Source organism: Sciurus carolinensis, chromosome 4 (genome assembly GCF_902686445.1).
Source record: "Sciurus carolinensis chromosome 4, mSciCar1.2, whole genome shotgun sequence".
NCBI lineage: Eukaryota > Metazoa > Chordata > Mammalia > Rodentia > Sciuridae > Sciurus > Sciurus carolinensis.
Window position 1 is genome coordinate 95705817 of NC_062216.1, and position 20333 is coordinate 95726149.

General features: G+C 37.9%; 1 protein-coding gene across 1 annotated transcript in view; it reads right to left on the reverse strand.

The window, feature by feature from the left end:
* Tmtc1 (transmembrane O-mannosyltransferase targeting cadherins 1) overlaps nt 1–20333 on the reverse strand; it is a 253580-nt gene that overhangs the window by 102046 nt on the left and 131201 nt on the right.

Consider the following 20333-nt stretch of genomic DNA (forward strand, 5'->3'; position numbering starts at 1 on the left):
GCCAGGGCAAGTAGAATGGTGGGCCCACTTCCATAGACAAAGGAAGAAAAGTTAAAAGCTGATTCTCAGAGGCTCATGTACACGTGCCACATGCCTTGGTGATCACACATTTAACTGGAGACCAAAGAGCCACGATGCCATGATGCCAAAGGTTTAAGGACAGTTCTCTCAAGATATGGGCACAACTCACATTTCAAATGTAGACATGGAAAGGTGCCACTTGCGTTTCTTTGGGTTTTTTTTTGTTTTTTTTTTTTTCTTTTTTTCTTTTTCCCACTAGTCTGAATCAGCAGGATAAGCTGAACTGTGACAGTAGATGGCTCAGGTTCAGGATCTCAAGAGCAAAATTGCCAACCCACACTCTCCTTGGCTCAAGCTGGTGATATCATTTCCTCGCTTTCATGAGCTCTAACATTTGCTCATAAATGCACAGGGAGTAAAAATTTAAAAGGGGAAATGAATGAAGAAATTATACCCCCTCAGAGACAAAAGGAGACTTGTATAGTCCAGGTCTTCTCTCAGCCAAGTTAAACACTACTTCTTCCCATGCCAAACTTTCGTCGCCAGGAGACAGTGCCAGATGCACTAATGAACAGAGAGCTGAAGGCAGATTAAAGTCAGAGTATTCATAAATTGACATTTTATATTTCTGCTCTTTGGTTCTGGACCCTTTTTTTTTTTTTGCATAGACCTTTTTGTTTGATTTGTTTTTAATCAATAATCTGAACGCTCTTATAAATACCAGTTCCTAAGATGGACACCTCCTATCTCATAAGAACACCAAGTTACTCTGTAGCATTAAATGAGGTGAAATACTGAAGCTCTGAGATTACTTTACTCAGTTAGAAGCTAATTTGTAACTTCATTCAGGAACGTAAGTTGCATTTTCCTTAAGCACACTTTTAAATGTTTTAAGAAAAATAAAAGCAAATGTATTTTAGAAGGCACCTTATTAGAAAATATTAGTCAAGTAAAAAAATATAATAAAAACATCATTCATTTTAAGTAAGCACTAGTAAGAAGTTAAGGGAAATAAGTAAATGAGAAAAATGTTTCTAAATAAGTCTTTTTCTGATTAGAAGGAGACTACTACAGGAATTTATGGAGACACAGGGGAAATCAGAGAAGAACTTTCTTCATCTCCAGTTTTTGTTCTGAATAAAAACAGAAAAGGCACAAGAAAGCTACACACATTTTAAAAGGAGACTGGAGAGATGGAAAGGAGTGATAAGACAAGGCATCTTCTACAGTTCCGTCCAACTTATAAACTATTACATGTGAGCCGGGAAATGAGGCATCCCAAGGGCCATAGGTCTTCGACCAATGACAATCACACCAGGAGATGTCCCTCTGCCAGAGTCTTCCAAAGGCAAAAACACCTTGGTAGGATGCTATTCGTAGAGGACAGAAGAAAAGCAAAAGCACACATCACATGCCAAACTGTTCTACTGAAATCTCATGATCATACCCACAAGGTGGGTACAAGAGTCCTCCTTTCTGTAGCACAGGAAACGGAAGCTCCCAGAGCTTATGACATTTACCGAAGCTGATCCATCCAGTGAGAAGCAAGAGTTTTAAACAAGTCTGACCTATTCCCATACCTGTCTTCTTCCCATGTAGCCCAGGCAGCTTAGGAATCTAAAGCCAATGTCAGGTGTGAGGATGAATTTCGATCCTTTACCACTTTGATTTTAACATAATATGATGGAAGAAGGTCCCACAATCTGGAGGTAGCCAGGGGAGATGCTGCTGAGACATTGTGGAAAATCTCAACCCTGATGGTCTCTAAAGGAAGGTACCACTGACTTGCTTTGCCAGACAGATGTAAGCACAAGTGTTCTACAATCTGGAGAGAGGTTTGTGGCACACAGCATGTGCTCTGGTCAGGCATTCTATTTGAATGAATTTGTGAATGGTTTGAGGCAGTCCTACTTCCAACACAACTTCTGATAGATGACACACATCCAGGACCACTGACCACAACAGGATGTGACATGATTTAGCTGACAGATCTGGGATATGAAATTATGAATCAGTATTATATTTGAGAAGCACTGAGAAGAAGATAATGATCACTTTCGACATAAGAAATCAAACACTGTGATGTAATTATCCTTCTGGGTAAGGAAAGTGAAAGAAGTCCACATTCTAGTGACCACAGAGATATAAAGAATCAGCTAAATGGACAGCTCAGGGAGACAAAAGCCTTCTGCATTTTATCTTGTCATTGTTCTAAGTTTCTCTCTTTAACATTCAATTGTTTATATGTGAACCATTTGTGAATGGATCTTCCAGGAATGTTAACGCTGTGTTGATCACTTATTCTTGTAACATATCTATCATAGCATTCATTAGGCAGATGGATTTGCAAAATCAAAAGGGTGGTATGTCTCTAAGAGATTTGTGTTCATATGTGTTGAGAATGAAGGGAGCTCAGTGAATTTAAGAGAAAGGAGAAGGTTGGGGGAGTATACCAGGGACCCCATCCACTACCCCTGGATACAGGGAAGCCCTGTCCTAAAGAGGGTCAGTGGTGCCCAGGAGAAACAAGAGAAGCCCCAACTTGCACCAGGAACCTGTCTGTAGGTGAGGTAGGAAGAGAAAATGTAGCTCAGGTACCCAGGCTTGGCATCATGCTCAACTAGCAAAATAGGATTAAATGTGACACAAATAAGTCCACTGCGTTAGTCAGCTTCCTATTGCTGTGACACAATACCTGAGAAAACCAACTTAAAGGAAGAAAGATTTATTCTGGTCCAAAATTTTGGAGCACTTTGTCCACAGTGGCTTGACCACTGCTTATGGGCCTGTGTTAAGGCAGCACATCATGGTGAGGAGCATGTGGCAGAGCAAAGCCGCTCAGATCATGGTGACTAGGAAGCAAAAAGAGACAAGAAAGGACCAGGTTCCAATAGTCCCTCAAGGGCATACCCACAATCGCCTAACTTCCTCCCACTAGTTCCCACCCCTTAAAGGTTCTTTTACCTTCCAATAGCACCTAGGCTGGAGATCAAAACTTCAACACACAGACCTTCGGGTGGCATCCCAGGTCCAAAATACAACAACCACAAAATCCTAGGTCAAAAACTTTAACTTAATAAGATGACTCAGGGATGGAAAGAAGAGAGAAAAGAACAATTAACCATTTTTTCCCCCTCTGTAAGGGTTCAGTTAGGATCCAAGATAGATTGAAACAAATAGAGTCATGAGTGAATCTATCGTTAATGAAGTAGAAGAAACAGGGGCAGAAGATAAATCAGATACATTTTCAAAAGAATCAGTTCTTGCAGAAATGCACGTGCCTGGCACGAGTGGTCTTCTACCTGTGACTACTGCTTAAGGATTTCTGTTGAGATATCCCTCTCCCAAAGCAGGATACTATAGACATCCTGTTAAGAAAGAGACAAGATGCTTCACTTCTTCACACAGCAAGTCACACTAACCAAAAGGCATGACTCATCTACCCACTTGGAATCATCACACAGAAGATAGATCACTTGTTCTATAATCTAAAATTAATATAGAGAAGGAGTCACAAAAATACACACAGATTCACTCACCTAGTGAATATCTACATATGTTAGAGCAGCAACTTCTAAAGACAATGATTTAGCCCCACTTTACCAAGTAAACTGCAGAGATGTCCGGCTCACATGAGGTTACTCTATATGAAAGTGACAAGGAGGGGCTGGGGAGATAGCTCAGCTGGTAGAGTGCTTGCCTCGCAAGCACAAGGCCCTGAGTTCGATCCCCAGTACCGCAAAAAAAAAAAAAAAAAAAAAAAGAAAGTGACAAGGGGTTAAGTAATATTCTCTCAAAGCTAAAATGAAAAAAAAAAAAAAGGGAGCTTCACTTGTGTAATTAAACTTCTAGAGGAACTACCACTGAAGTGGATTTGATTCCTGTTACCTGTTCATGTACTCATCCAAAGTCCAAATATCTTCTATAATCAAAATGTGTTATAATGTATTGTACAGGACCCATTTTCCTGTCTCTGAAAAGGATGATGATAAAAGGCTGATGGATAATTTTGTTTATACAGAGATGGTTAAAAGGTTCTTTTCACAAATTACTGACGTGACTGAATAATGCTCTTCCCTCACCTTTAACTATGGATTGAAACAACCTACCTACCACAGCTTAAAAGGGCAAATTTAATGGACTAATGAAATGGAGCGGAGGATGTAAATGAAAGTTTTAAAATGGTATCAAATACTTGTAATATTCCAAGTTCAGACACGTACACACCTCTTTTCATCGTTTCAGAACATGGACGATGCATACATAAAAGGGTCCTTTCCATCCAATGGCAGCAGCCTAAATCTCTAAGGTGTATGTAAGAGAAAGGAAGTGACACATGGCTTGACATAAGATAAAAGAAAGAACACGACTCAATGATCACTACATAGAAGTTACCTTTTCCTCGGGAAATGCTTACAAGGTAATAGGAAAAACAATCTTTTAGATAGAAAAACAAAGGGTGAAAGAGTTTGTCCAACAAGTGTTGGCATTAAATTGTTCTTGAGTGAAAACACTGGTATTTCCAGGCATGGTGGCGTAGGCCTGTAACCCCAGCTATTCAGGAGGCTGAGGCAGGAAGATCACAAGTTCCAGGCCAGCGATCAACTTAGCAAGACCTGCCTCAAGATAAAAGTTAATAAAGGGGTCTGGAGATATAGCTCAGAGGTAGAATGTTCCTCGGTTTGATTCCCAGGATCATACACACAAATAAAAACCAAAACACTGGTATAGTGAGGACCTGAATCTATAATAAGCGAAAACTAAAATTCATTTGGCAAAGCTACTCATAGCAGAAGGAACTATGGTGCAATGAATAGAGAGAATTTTCAAGGCGATGCCAGGGAGCCTGACATTAATAAATTTTCTTCCCAATTAATCACTTTTTAATACCAAATGCCAAAGTCCTGGGTTATAAGCTGACAGAACCAATTTGATCATTTAAAGTTGCCAGGTCCTTTTGTAAATATTGGTGGCCTCTGGCAATTGGAGTCAGATGGGATGAAAGCAAGACTTAGATGAATTTCTGCCAAAAATGCAACCATTTATTTGCAGTCACACACTGGCTTATCAAGAAGCTTGAGGGAGTCTCTACTCTTCTTTCCAGCTCTCCTCCAAAAACCTTCCACAACGGTGCCCTCGGGGGAGGAACTAAGCTGTGAAGCAGGAAGAGCTCCCTCCTCCACTCAGACAAGGCACAGAGACCTCTGCTAAGCCCTTTCATTTAAATCAGAAGTTAAGCAGGCGAAGTTACAATGTTTTACTAATTCCAGCTAAAAGGAAAACTGCATGTGGAGAGATTTATGGGGTGTCACTTTGGTCTTACTTTGAAATCAGCTATTGTAGGTGACACCTGCCTCCCCAGCCTATGACGTTTTATGCATTTTTGCAATGTTCCTCATGCCAGTCTCAGCAGTCACAAACATGTACTGAATGCACATATGCATTTCTAATGACAGCCTCACCAGAATGGAAAACAAAATTCCATGAATCGGTCTCAAGGTTTCAACTTTCACAAAGAATTGGTTTCAAAGGCATCCCTTTGCAGGTGGCATTGCTAAAGAGATAACAAGAAAATTCTTTTATTGATGCTATTGTGATTTCTGTTTTTGAAGGTTCAAAGAAGGCAAGCATAGAAGTGTTCAAATGTTGCCCAGGAATGAATTCTCAAGGTATACACACCCAGCCCTCTGTATTGGCCCAAATCAATGATTCTCAAAACATGTTACTAGAACTCTAGTCTATAAGAAGACCCTGAAAGTGGTTCCAAATTCAAATTAATTTTAAAAATACCATTTACCAACGACTGCTTTTGGAAAGTCACAAGACTTAAAGCACAGAAAGGGTTTTATGAAGTCCTCCAGTACAGAAGTTGTTTGACTTTTTAAACCTAATGCTTCTGAAATGCATTTAACTATAAAATTTTTATTTAAAGCAACCTTACCTATAGGCCAGAATGATGCTACAACATATTTGAGGAATTTTGGTATAAATTGCTGCAGCAGAATGAAATTAAAGAAGTTTCTACCTTGGGAGTTTCTATAATCTATCCTAAAAAAAATCATCTCACTGTCTGACAACATTTTTTATTACATCTCAGTGAAAGCTTTCATGCTACGATTGAGACATGTTTTCTGCTGTTCTGTTCTTGGTAGGGATAGAACACAGCCGATCATCCTTTGCTATGCAAAAAAGCACTATATACCAGGCACGATGACTGCATGCCTGTAATTGCAGTTAACTCTGAAGTCTGAGGCAGGAGCATTGCAAGTTCCAGGTTAGCCAGGGCAAACTGTCGAGTAAGATTCTGTCTCAAAATAAAAAACAAGGAAGGGCTGGGGATGTAGCTCCGTCATAGAGTGCTTGCCTAGCCTGTGCAAGATCCTAGGTGTGGACCTCGGGACCACTGCACAGTCTAGGTACCAGCCAGGATAAGTCCTGTAAGCAGGAAGGCTTCTTGGTAGGAGTCATGATTAGATTGTATCTGAGTTTACAAGGAGGATTCTCTCAGAGGTGGGGTGGATGCAATGGAAGTAGAGAAACAGTGAGGCAGCTCCTGGGTCTTATTCTATCTTTACTCCCCCTCAGAATGTTGTTTAGAACCAGGGAAATCAATGAAATATGTAATATTTCACCTTATTGTTTCCCTCTCCAAACACACTGTCCTTCAGTTACATAGTCCCTATTAATATATTCATCTTTTCTCTGAATACCTTGCCAGATTTCAAGACCATTTCTGCCTTTATCACAGAGCTATGCATGTGGCTGTAGGCTGCAACTAGTCATGCTACTCAGACTCCTGGCCTCTGCCTGAGACCCAGCGGTAATGAAGAATTCACTCTAGTCACCAGCATTGCCACAGTACTCCTGGAAACTTCCCCTTCCTCAACAGTGGTTTTCTTGGTAAAATATGGACACAGATTACTCAATCATTAACAATATGCCTTGTTACCATCAAAACAGTCTCTGTGGGCATTGTACTTAAGAGGTCGACACAAAGAATTCAGTAATCAATCACTTTTGGTTTTTTCCCCCCCAGGTACCAGTCTAGGCTCTTTGATATACATTAGTGTGTAAAATAGATCCCCTACCCACAAATCCTATGCACAAACAAATCCCTACCCACAAATCCTATGCACAAAAGCAAGGCTGGTGAGGGGCACCTCAAGAAGCTGGGCAAAAAGTGATTGCAAGTCTAACACGGTGGTCAGAGAAGGCCTCCTTGAGAAGATGCCAATTAATCAAGATTTGAAGAGGACTACGGCGTCAGTCATGATACACATTTTATGGTAGGAAATGAGTTGAGGCAGAAACAAAAGAGAGAATGGGGTGGGGGTAGGATGGGCCAGAGTACATAGAATATTTCAGCCCATTGTAAAGGTCAGGATGGAAGAAAGAAGGAACCAACCAATTTGACAGAGAAGAGCGATACAGTCTGACCTATGTCTTAAAGCAATCCTTCCAGCCACAGTGTTGAGAACAGACTGGCCCACTGGCACAAGGGGAGAAGCAGGGAGGCTGGTTGGGCGGCCATGGCAATATCCAGTCAGGGGAGACAGTGACTCTGGCTGGGAAATAGCAGGGATGGTGTCAAAGTATGGCAGGATAGTTCAATGGACTGAATAGATATTTAAGAGAAAGCAAGGGAACAAGGAAACTCTCAGAGTTTTGGCTCAGGCAAATAGTAGAACTCACTGAGACCGAAAACTGTTGAAGAAACAGGCTGATGGGTAAACTCAGGAGTTATTTCTGAATGCTGTATCTGAGATGTCCACAAAGATCTACACAGACACTGAATACAGACAGCACTTACAATTAAGTGACCACGGCGAGGTGCACTATCTGTACTATTTCTTATTATGTTACAGGTGAGAAAGAGGCTCTGAAGACCTTATCAAAATTCGGATGTTTAATAAGGTAAAGAATTAAGTCTCATATTACAAACCAGCTTTCTTTTTTATTTATTTATTTATGTTTACTGACAGCATTTTGATTCACTGTACACAAATGGGGTACAACTTTTTGTTTCTATGGTTGTACATGATGTAGATTGACATCATTTGTGTAATTGTACATATACATAGGGTAATGATGTCTGACTCATTCCACCATCTTTCGTACCCCCACCCACTCCTCCCTCTCATTTCCCTCCACATAATCTAAAGTTCCTCCATTCTTCTCTTACACCCCACCCTACCACCCCCATTATGTATCATAATCCACTAATCAAGGAAAACATTCAGCCTTTGGTTTTTTGGGATCGGCTTATTTCAATTAGCATGATATTCTCCAATTCCATTCATTTACCTGCAAATGACATGATTTTATTCTTCTTTATGGTTGAATAATATTCCATTGTGTATATATACCCCAGTTTCTCTCTTTCTAATACTCTATCCTACCTTTTTAGATATGTACACAAAAAAATAAGGGTTTTTAGGTGTTATATAATGGGGGGTGGGAATTCCCTCCATGCTATATTTATTTCATTTATCGTTCCTTTGTGGGTTTGCTGGGTGTTGTACTGAATTTAGTTCACCATCTAAATCTGGCAGTCAGTCATCATCTCCTTTGTATTTTCCAATTTAATAAGAAATCCAATGGGCTTTCAGCTTAGAGGGACTTGTTTTTACTACTTTTATCTCTGAGAGTGCTAATTACATATTTCATAACTTTTCAGAACAAGATGGGGAAAATGTGCTCCTTTAAATACAGCTTTTATGTTCTCATGGAAATAGAAAGGACAAAATGGCTTCAGGAGTTACAAAAATACCTTCTGACCTTTTCTAAATTTAAAAACAATCAGAAGCTTTGTAAAGCTGAGTGGTAATAGGTTGCTTTTATGGGAGTCTGAATCATTGAATTAAGAGAAATAGCAAGTGTTAAAACTTAAAATTACCTCTCAAAATGTGGCATTTTCTGAGTAAAAGCATTTACTATAGACTATATGAACTCATGCTGAGAACCACAAAGCACACAAATCAGCAAAAAGAAATAAAGCTGTTAGTGATGTCTGAAAACTTCTTTTCCCATTACACAACTATCTAATTCTTTCATTAATAAATCCAGTGAGTCTTCCAACTGAGGTATAAACACCAGAGGGGTAGATAAGTCATTTTCTTATTAAGTAGTGTGACTTGTGAAAATGTAATTGCCCTGTGAAGGCAAAGAATAAAACAAATTATTTAATGATGTGGAAAAACTCCTGCAGGCCTAGATCAAAAGCCAAGCAGAGCACTCCAGGTACAAGGGAATTGTATGTTACAGAGAAATCAGCAAAAAGGATTTGTAAAAGTTTCAGTTCCAGAACAAGGAGAAAAACTTCACAGGTGACATGTTAATCACGGACAAAAAGTAAATCCTTGGCTCCAGGGCTTCTGATTTTCAGAGGGCCACTGAGTAAAAAGTTGCATTTCTAGTGTCTACTGTCTTCCAACATTCATCACTGAGAGAAAGGGAGAAATTCAGCAAGAGATTTTAAGAAAAACAACATTTAAAAAAATAACAAAATAAGGGTTGTGGTTGTGACTTGGTGGTAGGGAGCTTGCTTAGCATGCACCAGGCCCTGGGTTAAATCCCAGCACCACCAAGGGGGAAAAAAAGTTCATTCTTAAATCTTCTTTTGCTAAATTTTCGAATATCTTTAAAGACATCCAGAATATCTCTAAAGCTTGGAGGTTTAGAGATGATGACCTCAGTGTTCATATTTATACACACATGTTGGTGGCGTTTGCCACTATTTTCTTTCTTTTGATAAACATTCAATTTTAACAGAGTTGTTTTAAGATATACTGTGTCTGTTACATTTGAACACACTACCTTCTCACATTATGCTTTAACATTAAAAATTTGGAAGTACATTACTAGCATTAGCTCTTGCAACGTGAATTTTAGAAAGCTCCCTGTCACCTGAGATAGAGGATGAGGGGAAGAGGGGCGGGCTAATTTTCATAAGCAATAGTAACAACACATGGATTCTGATTAGGCAAGTGTGCCTGGACCTTGAAATACACAGACTTGACAAAGGCGGTCCACTGGATTTCTTTTGTTTATTTTTAGTTTGATATTTCTACAAAATGGACACAAAAGCCCACATTGCTCTCCTGGAATTATGCTGTGAAAATTTCACAGTGTTGGTGATGACAATGACAAAGACAATGAAAACAGCCATTAGGTCTCATTAGGTCTCCAGTCCTCCCTGTATGCCTGCCACTGTACTTTCACATGGCTTGCCCTGGGCTGACCTCACGCTAATGGGGCTCATGGAGGTAACGCTACACAGGTGGTTAGACTCTACCTCACAACTCCCCACCTCACAGCCTCGGGGCTCTTGATCTGGAACTCTGGGTTGTCCTCCTCACACACTCTGGGGCCACCTCCAACATGGAGGGGACTGGCTGCCACTTGGGGACAGTGGTCATGAATTTAAAGTGACACTAACAAATGAAATAAGAATCATGGAACCCAAGTCACAATACCGTTTGTATCACATATAGCAAAGCAATGGCAAAGAAATATGTGAGAAGAGACAGTAGCAATGGATCTTTAAATAGGTTCCACTTTTAAAATAGAGTGCAAATCCAATTTCTCTATTTTCCAGCACTGAATCAGATGAAATGGTAAGTTCATTTTCAGACTCTCATCAGAATATTGGTATAGGCAAAAATTTCAGCTTTGGAGCACGGCCCAAGGACCAACATATACTATAGCTACTGAGCTGGAAAAATGTGACCCATGTTGTAGGGCACCATCAGGTAAGAGGGCAGGTGGAGAAGCCTACTGAATGCAGTAAGAAGAGGCTGGAACAACTGGGCTGGCCAAGTCCCATACAGAGCTGATCTTACACAGTGGCTATTCTCAAGGCATTGGTAGGCGCGGATAGATGGACCATGGCAAGCCATCTATCAGGGCCTCATCTACTGATGGGTCCAAGCACAACATAAAAGATGGGCTATAAATGGGCCAGAAATATTGGACATACAATAGCCTGTGGAGGATTTTCATGAATTGAGGTTAGAAAAGGAATAGAGAAAGTACTCTCTGCAAAGAATGGGAACTAAAAAGAAAAATGTTAGCCAAAAGGGGGGGAAAATCAGCATTGGCCTAGAGCCATTTAGTGTTAAATGTAATCTTCATTCCCTAAGTTCAATTTTACTTTACTATTCAGTATATTAAAACATGATGCTTATTTTACCAGATTTCATAGTGGCTCTTCTAGAATTTAATGATCTTGGTGCTGTAATAATAATATAACCTACTATTTGGCTGAACTACATGTAAAATAATTTCCAGAAATCTGAAGGTATGCTTAGCTCAAATGTATGAGTACATGGTACTACAATATTCTACTCCAGGGGTTTTCTAATTTCTGCTACAATGATAAAATTGAATAGTTGTGACATTGCTTGGGCAGCAAAGTTTCAGTATTTACTATCTTGTTCTTTTGAAAACAAAACAAAGTTTGCCATGCCTTGGTCAATCCCATTGTATTGGATCAATTACCATAAGCTTTTCCCAGTTCTTTTTGGAATGAGGTGCTGGGATATCAATGTACAAATAATCATTTTCCAATGGTGACTCTCCTTTTAACTTAACCTCTTTGTTGGAATGGGTATGAGCATATTTTTAAAAGCGAGACTCAAGTTGACTATCTCTGTTCAATTAGATGTCTGCTCTTTTGGTGAGTAGGGAGATGGGGGGATGTGATAAGGCTGAGCATGAAAGCAAATTGAGAGCAAGGCTGGGGATAGGCATGAAGTGAGGAGATACTTAGGGCGGGGCAGGAGAGACCTCCACTGCCTAATGTCTGTTCTCAAAAGACACCCATGTCATTGTTGAAGCCATTATTAGGAAGATCAGATGTCATCAGCCTCCCTCCTCCTTCTTAAGTTTTCCACTTACGGGCATGCTACAAGATTATAAAAGGTATAAAAATACGCTAAATTCTCAAGACACCCTGTGAGAATGCAATAAAAAACTGATACCAAATAAATTACTCTTAAATATAATTTAGTGGCATTTCCTCTGTAATGCAGTGAAACCACATTAGAGAACACGGGAAATGAGGAACTATAAAGAGAAAGCCCAAAGGTATTAACTCCCCTAAACAATCCAAATTAGACTGGCTACTTTCCTGATATGTGTCACTTTTTATTGCAAGTCACCAATCTGACATAAAGTCTGTAAGAGTCATAAAGAAAAACCCCAGTGTATTTTCGACCTATGGTTCTCCTGGTGTATAAGCACTCACTGTTCGTAGAAAATACTAAAGCGACAGCCCTCATCGCTACTACCCTGTCTGCTGTCCATACATTCCCAGAGAGTGATGACCCTTAACACAGAGTTTGAGAAAAAATGAGCTCACTTCAAAATTCACTGTTAAAAAGAACTCAGTGCAATAATGAATTTCTAGATTGTTCTCAACGTTACATCACATAAGCTCAAATATATGCCTAGAGAATAAAGGCGTGGGTAGGAAGAGAAGATGGAAAAAAGCCATGGAGCAGGACGAATTCTACTTTAAAATTCTCAAAGATGCCAAGTGAGATTTTCTGTGATAAATAAAAAAATTACTACTGGGGGTCTTAAATTTCTTATGCTATGAAAATAGAACAAACTAAAAACAATCTCTAAATTCATTCTGTGAGCTATTTTGAGGGAAAGGGAACATTTACATTCTGTATCTTAGTTTTCCCATACAATTCTGCACAAGATCTCATCAAAGGTCAAATATCTATCCCCTACGTGGCTGACCTATACAAACAGTCAGCTGGATATAGAAGAAGCCCAGAACTCCCTGCAATTTGTAATAGTGTCTAACTTAATTCTATAAAAGAAAGAACTTATTCTTGTTTTCAGTAAGTGTAAAAATGAACAAAAACAAATATTCAATGGAAGCCTATGAAGGGTGGGCATTGGGGGTGATAATACATTTGTTATTTTATCTCTTCCATGTTATTCATTTGTAGTTTTGCAAACTTAAACTATTAATATAAATCCTAATAAGTATAAATAAAATTATTACAGAACAGAGTATGCATAACCCTTCCAGTGTCCTGGTTGATAACAAGATAAGAAGTCAGAAGGTGGGTTCTGGGATCAGTTGGAGAAGAAACAAAGATTGTGAACATAAACATTGCCCAAAGTGATACTAAAAACAAAACAAAACAAAACAAAGCAAAAAAAAAAAAACAACAAAAACAAAACAAAACAAAACAAAAACAACCCTGGCTAATATCAGCAAAGGAAAGATTTCTGTATTTTTTAGATCACTTACTGAACTCTAAAGCTGTCCTTTCTCTTCAATCCCCATTTCCTATTCTCTACAAGCACACACTGGAGCAGAAACAGGACCTAAATTCTTTGCCCTAATCTTGTTTCCTACCCTCCATAGCCTGGCAAGGGCCATGGTTGGAGAAGGGAAGACAGGCAATGGCTTAAAACAATACAGTCTCAATCCTATGTGCATGTGTGTATGCCTATGTACACACACACACACACAAACACACACACACTCCTTCAACTCCTTGAAACCATCCGTCATTTCATACACTCTACCCCAGCTCGCTCTGTTTCGGTCACATTAGCCCCCTTGCCATCTGCAAATGTTCCAGTTCCTTCCTGCCTTAGGAGCTTGATTACTGTTTTCCTTCTACATGGAATGTTCTTCCCCACACACACTTGCACGTCTTTCATGCCTCTGCTCAAATTTCACTGCCTGTGTGAAGTCTCTTGACACGACTTAACACGTGACACACAGAGACAATTTAAAGTGTTTAAGCGTAAGCTCCCTGCAGCAGGACCTTCATTCTGTTCACTGTTCTAAACCCAGCAACTATGAGGCATTTGTTCAATACTGACACGATGAGAAGAAGTGGTGAGGCTAATGAGAATATATTCTCCCCTCCATATAAGCCAAGGTTGATTGGGTATGACTGAGGATCAATCCAAAGTGGAAACAAGAAATATTTTCCATGGTTCTTTGGCCTCAGTGCATATGCTTGTTTTTCCAATAATGTTTTCCCCTGACAATGTGTTATATAGTCTCGCTAGTTCAAAATTTAAGAACATTGCCAGGGATTATAAAATAATTTCAACTCAAGGCTTATTCATATACTATTCTTTGTAAGTACTCTAGTTAGGCACACCTGTGCTTATTTTGCTGACATTATTACAAACATTTCACCCATTCTTTTTAACACAGAAGAATATCCAAAAAAAGGAAGAGCTCTATTTTCATTGAAGTCGAATCTTATTTTTCATGGGAGTCAAAGTCCTTAACCATCGCACAGAAAAAACCAGTATTAGTCCCACTTTAGAAGGTTGCTAACTAGCAGGAGACCCTGATTTTTAAGACCTGATTCCCATCTCCCTTGTAGTGTGTAAGGAAATCAAGAAAAGAGTAGCCAGGCCACAGAAACAGAAGCTAGAAGCTAAACCTCTGTCTCCAACCTCTCAAAGAAAAAAATGAAGAATATGTTAAATGGCCTTCAAGAACTACTGAAGGCTCTAGTTAATGTTTGCAAAGAATTTTCAAGATAAAAGCTACCACAGAAGACCCAAGTCTTACTATCTTCATAGCTGAAATGCAGTAATTTTTTCACCATAAGTTGAAGTAACTTTGAAACAAATTCCATGAAAGAAAAGGATGAAGAGCCTTCCTAGGAGGAAGTTGCCATTCATTCATGTTACCAAAGACCCTGGGGAGGATCAAGGCTTGCCTGTGTGTGGGGTCTATTGCCATCATAAATGTTCCTATTTAACACATCTGATGGAGTTGACAGCCTGTGGGACTCACCATTTTCTTTAATTAGTTAAGAAGGAGTCAAGGAAAACCCTTACTGACATTCCAATTCAGCCTTCACTGCATCTGTTCCTGAAGATCAGTTAACAATCCAGCAGGCAAGCCAAGCCATGGGCTAAGGTCAGATCCTAATAAAACAAACCTCATATTCACCCCAAACACTGCATAGTTTTATTGGGCATGATGCTCTTATGGGTCTTAGATACAGATTACTTAAATAAATAAATACTACAAATAACAAAATTCTACATACTCTGCATACTGCATAGAAATATCTAATTGAAGAGAAATGATAACTTCTTACATTTTACTTAACACTGGACAGCAATCAGTAAGATATAGGTCATGAACACTGCATGTGGCACAACTTCATGCTAGACACATGACAGTGAACAAGGCTGTAAACAAAATTTCTGTCCTCTTGGTGGAAACAGACAATTAATAAAATAACCAAATCATACAACATTTCAGAAACAATAGTGAAGGAAAGTTGAAAAGTGAAAGGGAGATGAGGAAAGGAGTGGAGAGTATGTGGCTTCATTTTAAGTTGGGCAGTGAAGGTAGACTAAAAAGGTGAAATTTGAGTCCAAGTTTAGTTAACCAGTTGGCAGGCCACAATTTCTCCAGAATGGTTTTTCACATCATCCTTCCTTTATACATACAACTGATTGACAAAAATGCAACAGCGATGTTTACTTTAAGACAAGGCATTTGGGGAAAAGAATAAACTCTTAGAAAACAGTACAGAAGGAAACTGGATAACTATATGCAAAAGAATGAAGATGGATCCCTACTTCACTCCACATACAAAACAATTTTAATTTAAAATGGAACAATTACCTAAATGTGGGCAACAGTCATAAAACTCTCATAAGAAAACACAGTGGTAAACCTTCATGATCTCTGAAAGAAAACAGGTAATGTGAACTTCATAAAAACTGAAAACTTCTGGGCATCAAAAGACATCAAAAGAATGTGAAAAGACAACCTACAGAATGAGAGAAAATATTAGGAAATAAAATCTCTTTTAGGGGTTTAATATACTAGACATAAAAAGAATTCTTACAACTCAACAACAGAAGGATGAACAACCTAATTAAAAGAAGGGCAAAGGACTTGAAAAGTCATTCCTCTGAAGATAAAGAGATGGCCAGTAGTCATATAAAAAAATGTTCACTGATCACCAAGGAAGTGCAGGTCAGAACCACAGTGAAATATCTCTTCATATTCACTAGGATGTCCTCAGTCAAAATAAAAGTAGGGCTGGGGATACAGCTCAGTTGGTAGAGTGCTTGCCTCCCATGCACAAGGCCCTGGGTTCAATCCCCAGCACCACAAAAAACAACAACAAAAAATAATAAATAAATAAATAAATAAATAACAACAAATAAGTGTTGGCAAGAATTTAGAGAAAGGGGAAACCCTTCTACATTGGGCAGCCACTGTGGGCAGTAGGAAAGAGGACAGTTTGGCAATTTCTCAAAAAGTTAACAATAGAATTATTATATGACTCAGCAATTCCTGCTTTAGTTATATACCCATGTCCACAGAGAAATGTGCACACAAATGTGTACAGCAGCACTATATTTAATAGCCCAAAGGTAGAAAAAAAAAAAAAAAAAGCAATCCATCACTGAAGGACAGGGTAAACAAATTATAGCATATAAGTGTAAAGAAATACTATTTACCCTTAAAAGGAACAAAGTATTGATGCATGCTTCAACTTTGATGAGCTTCAAGAATATTATGTTAAGTGTAAGAAGCCAGACACAAAAGGTCACATACTGTATAAAATTCCTTTTATACAACATATCCACAATAGGCAAATCCATAGGGACAGGAAGCAGATGAGAGGGTAACAGCTGGATGGGATTACTTAATGGGCATGGAAATGTTTTATGGGATGATGAAGCTCTGAAACTAGAAAAAACTAGGAGTTGCATAATGCTATGAATATACTAAGACCACTAAGTTGTACTTTTTAAATGGTTAATTATGTATTATGTGACTTTTACATTAATAAAAAAAATAGGATGTTTCAATCATTTGAAATATTTTTCACTAAATTTTCAGGATCAGATCTTACACTCTTTACTTAAATTTCAGTTCTATGTTCATTCTAGTGTTTAATCTATTTGTAACATTTTTAAGCATTAATAGCTTTATTGAGATACAGTTCACATACAATAGGATTCACCCATTTTTACTGCTCATGTTAATGGATTTTGATATATACAGGTGGGTCCAGCAACAAAAAGCATGCAAAAATTTCCAAAAGCCCTTTCAAGACTCTTCACAGTTAATTCCTACTGCCACATGTCTGTCACTATAATTCTGCCTTTTCCAGACTTTCATACCAGTGCAATCATTTGGTATCATGGAACCACGCTACAATATAAGCAGGGAAAGTGTTTATTCAAGAAGAGGAATCATACTTTTTTACATGCAACCAAGGGCAAATGGACACAATGTGTGTTCCAGCAAGGCACTATGGAGGGAAAACCTTTTTTAAGGAATCGAGATCTATCAAAATGTATAAATGCATTCTACTGTCATGTACAACTAATTAGTACAAATAAAATTTAAAAATTTCTTTTAAAAAGCCATTGCTTGGGAGGCAGGGGTAAGTATAATAAAGAAATATGAAAAACGAAAAAAAATTTAGAAGTCCTCTGATCTTGGGTCCCTTGTTAGGAAAAATTTTGGACTGGCTGATGAGGATGGAGAATTGTTGGGTCATTTTGTGGCAGTCAAAAGACTTGTCTGGACAGAATCAGGGAGACAGTTTAGTCATGCACATCCAGCCAATGCACTTTTCAAAATGACAGTGAGATAAGATGGAGTCGGGTTTGGTTTAAGGAAGTTTCTCAGGATGCAGTCTTCTGTGTCTGGCAAAGCTCTTTGACTTAGCATAATCGGTATGAGGTTTATCCACGTTGTTTTATGACTCAGTTGTTTAAATTTCTGAGCAATTTATGACACTGAGTTTGTGCATTTACAAATTGAGATCATTAGAGTGTTTTCATTTTTATTTTCAGCTATTGTTAATAAAGCTGCCAAGACGAGTCACATATAAAACATTTGTATGGGCATATGTTTTCATTTCTTCTTAGTAAATACTGGTGGGTAAAATTGCTTAAAGTTATGTTTAACTTTTTAAGAAACTGCCAAAGTTTCCAAAATGGCTGAAGTGTTTTTATTCCTACCAGCCAAGTATGAGGGTTCCAATCACTGCACACTGCTCAACACAGTACTGCGAGTCTTGCTAATGACATTCATTCTAATGGTATCTTTTTCTGGTTTTCATTTGAATTTTCCTAAAGACAAATGATGATGAGCATTTTTTTCATATATTTATTGATCTCTGTGTATCTTCTTTTGTGAAGTGTCTTATAGGGGCAGCAAAACTCCAACTCCATCTTCTTACATTAAAATATTAAAGTCTGCATCCAAGACTTATATTAAAATAACAAAGATTATCAGGAGAAAAGACTACAAGTTTCATGTGGTATAGGAGCCCACAGAAGCAATTAAAGTCAGTTACGTATATGTTGGATTGGACAAAGAAGAGTAAAAGATGAGAATGTGACTAAGGTATGTAAGGAGACTTAAAGGAGAAGAGTTATTTAAGCAATAATTAAAAAGAATTTTCAGTTCTGCCTTCTCATTCTTAGAAGATAAAGACATTGCTTTTCCCTGTAGTATAGGTAGAATGTCTTTCCCATAGGAACTTCTGCTTTTAAGAGAAATCATGAAGGTCAGAATGACCTTTTTGCACCTGCAGTTTTTCAAGTGGTTGTACCTTAATATACCAGAATAGAATATTTTAACCCTCTCACTTGAAACCCATTTTAATAAGGTTTATTTTGTTTAGTATTGAGCACTTTAAATATTCCAGATACAAGTTCTTCACAGATATATGTCTTAAAATATTTTCTCCTAATATGTGGCTTGCCTCTTCATTTGATTAACATTATCATTTGATGAACAAAACTTTTAATTTTGATGATGTCCAATTTATGAACTTCTTCTTTTACAGTTTTTAGTTTATGTGTTCTAAGAAATCTTTGTTTAACCCAAATTTCCAAAGATTTTCCTGCTCTTGGTTCTTTGGAATTTTTGGTCTTATTTAGTTCTTCTATTTAACACTACAAATCCACTTAGAATTAATTTCTGTGTACAGTATAAAGTGAAGTTAAGGTTTTTCCTTATACATATTCAGTTATTTTCACATCTTTTATTTCAAGAGTATTCTTTCCTCCTTTGAATTACCTTGGCAATTTGTCCAAAAAGAAAAATCAAACGCATAAATCTGGAATTTCATTTCTATTCCATTTCCTAATGCTTCTTTTCTCTTTTCTTGTTTATCCACTGAGTTTGAGTGACACTCTCCCATTTTTTCTCATATTTAGTAATCTCTGATTAAAATTAGGCACTGTAAGTCATACACTGTAGTAACTCTGGATTCTATTTGTTCTTATAAATTGTTGATTTTACTGTTTTTAAAATAATTGATGAACTTGTCAGGACTCAAACTGGAAAATATGTTTCTCTGCCAAGTGCTTAAATTTTTGTTCGGTTTATTTATTTTTTTCTTCTACCTGGATGTCTGGGGATCTTTTTTTGCCTTCATGGCTTGTGATCAGTCAAGGATTTGGACAATGGTTATACAGAGATGACTCAAATAAGTAAAGCTTTCACTCTCTGCTACCTGATCTGGGTATGGGTTCAAGACTTCATTCAGACTTGAAGTAATTAAGTAAGTCTCCCAGCTTTTAATTCAGCTTAGGTTCCCTAGGGAGTTACATGTGCACACGTTGCTTAGCAGTTAGCCGTGAAAGCACGGAGTATATATTATCTCAGTCCCCCCATGGTTTTCTTGCTTGCAAAATCTCCCCCTGAAATCTCTAGCCGTCCTGCTTCCCTCCCAAACCAAATCAGCCACTTCCAAATAGTAAACCTGTGAATCTCTACCACCAGATCTGGGAGGATGGGAATACCCTTAAGCAAGAGGCATTTTTCACCAGTGTGATAGCAGTTTTTTGGTAAGTGAACATTTTTCAGTTCTTTACTACTTTTGGTCATTTTTGAAATAGCTGCATTTAATAATTTTGTACAGTTTTATATCTTTTTAGTGTGAAGAAGAGGAAAATAAATAATCACCCAACTAGTCAGTCATTTTGTGTAAGTAGAAACTTAGTCGTATTTTAAGTATTTGTAAATATATTATTTATCGTGATTTATCAATTAAATTACATGAAATCAAACAAATTACTTCAAAAATTAAATCATAGCTAGGAGAAAACTTGTTTGCAAAACTTCAGATTCAATTTCTATGAAGTGGGTAGCAAAAATAAAACTAAGGTGGGCATGATCTGCTAACACTGCTAAGGTCTTTAAAATATAAATTACCCATTAGGAAAACTTTAAATACACAAAGTTTTGTAGGTAAGAACAACCAGATTTTAGACCCAGACCTCTGTTAAAAAAGAACATTAATGAACATAGAATA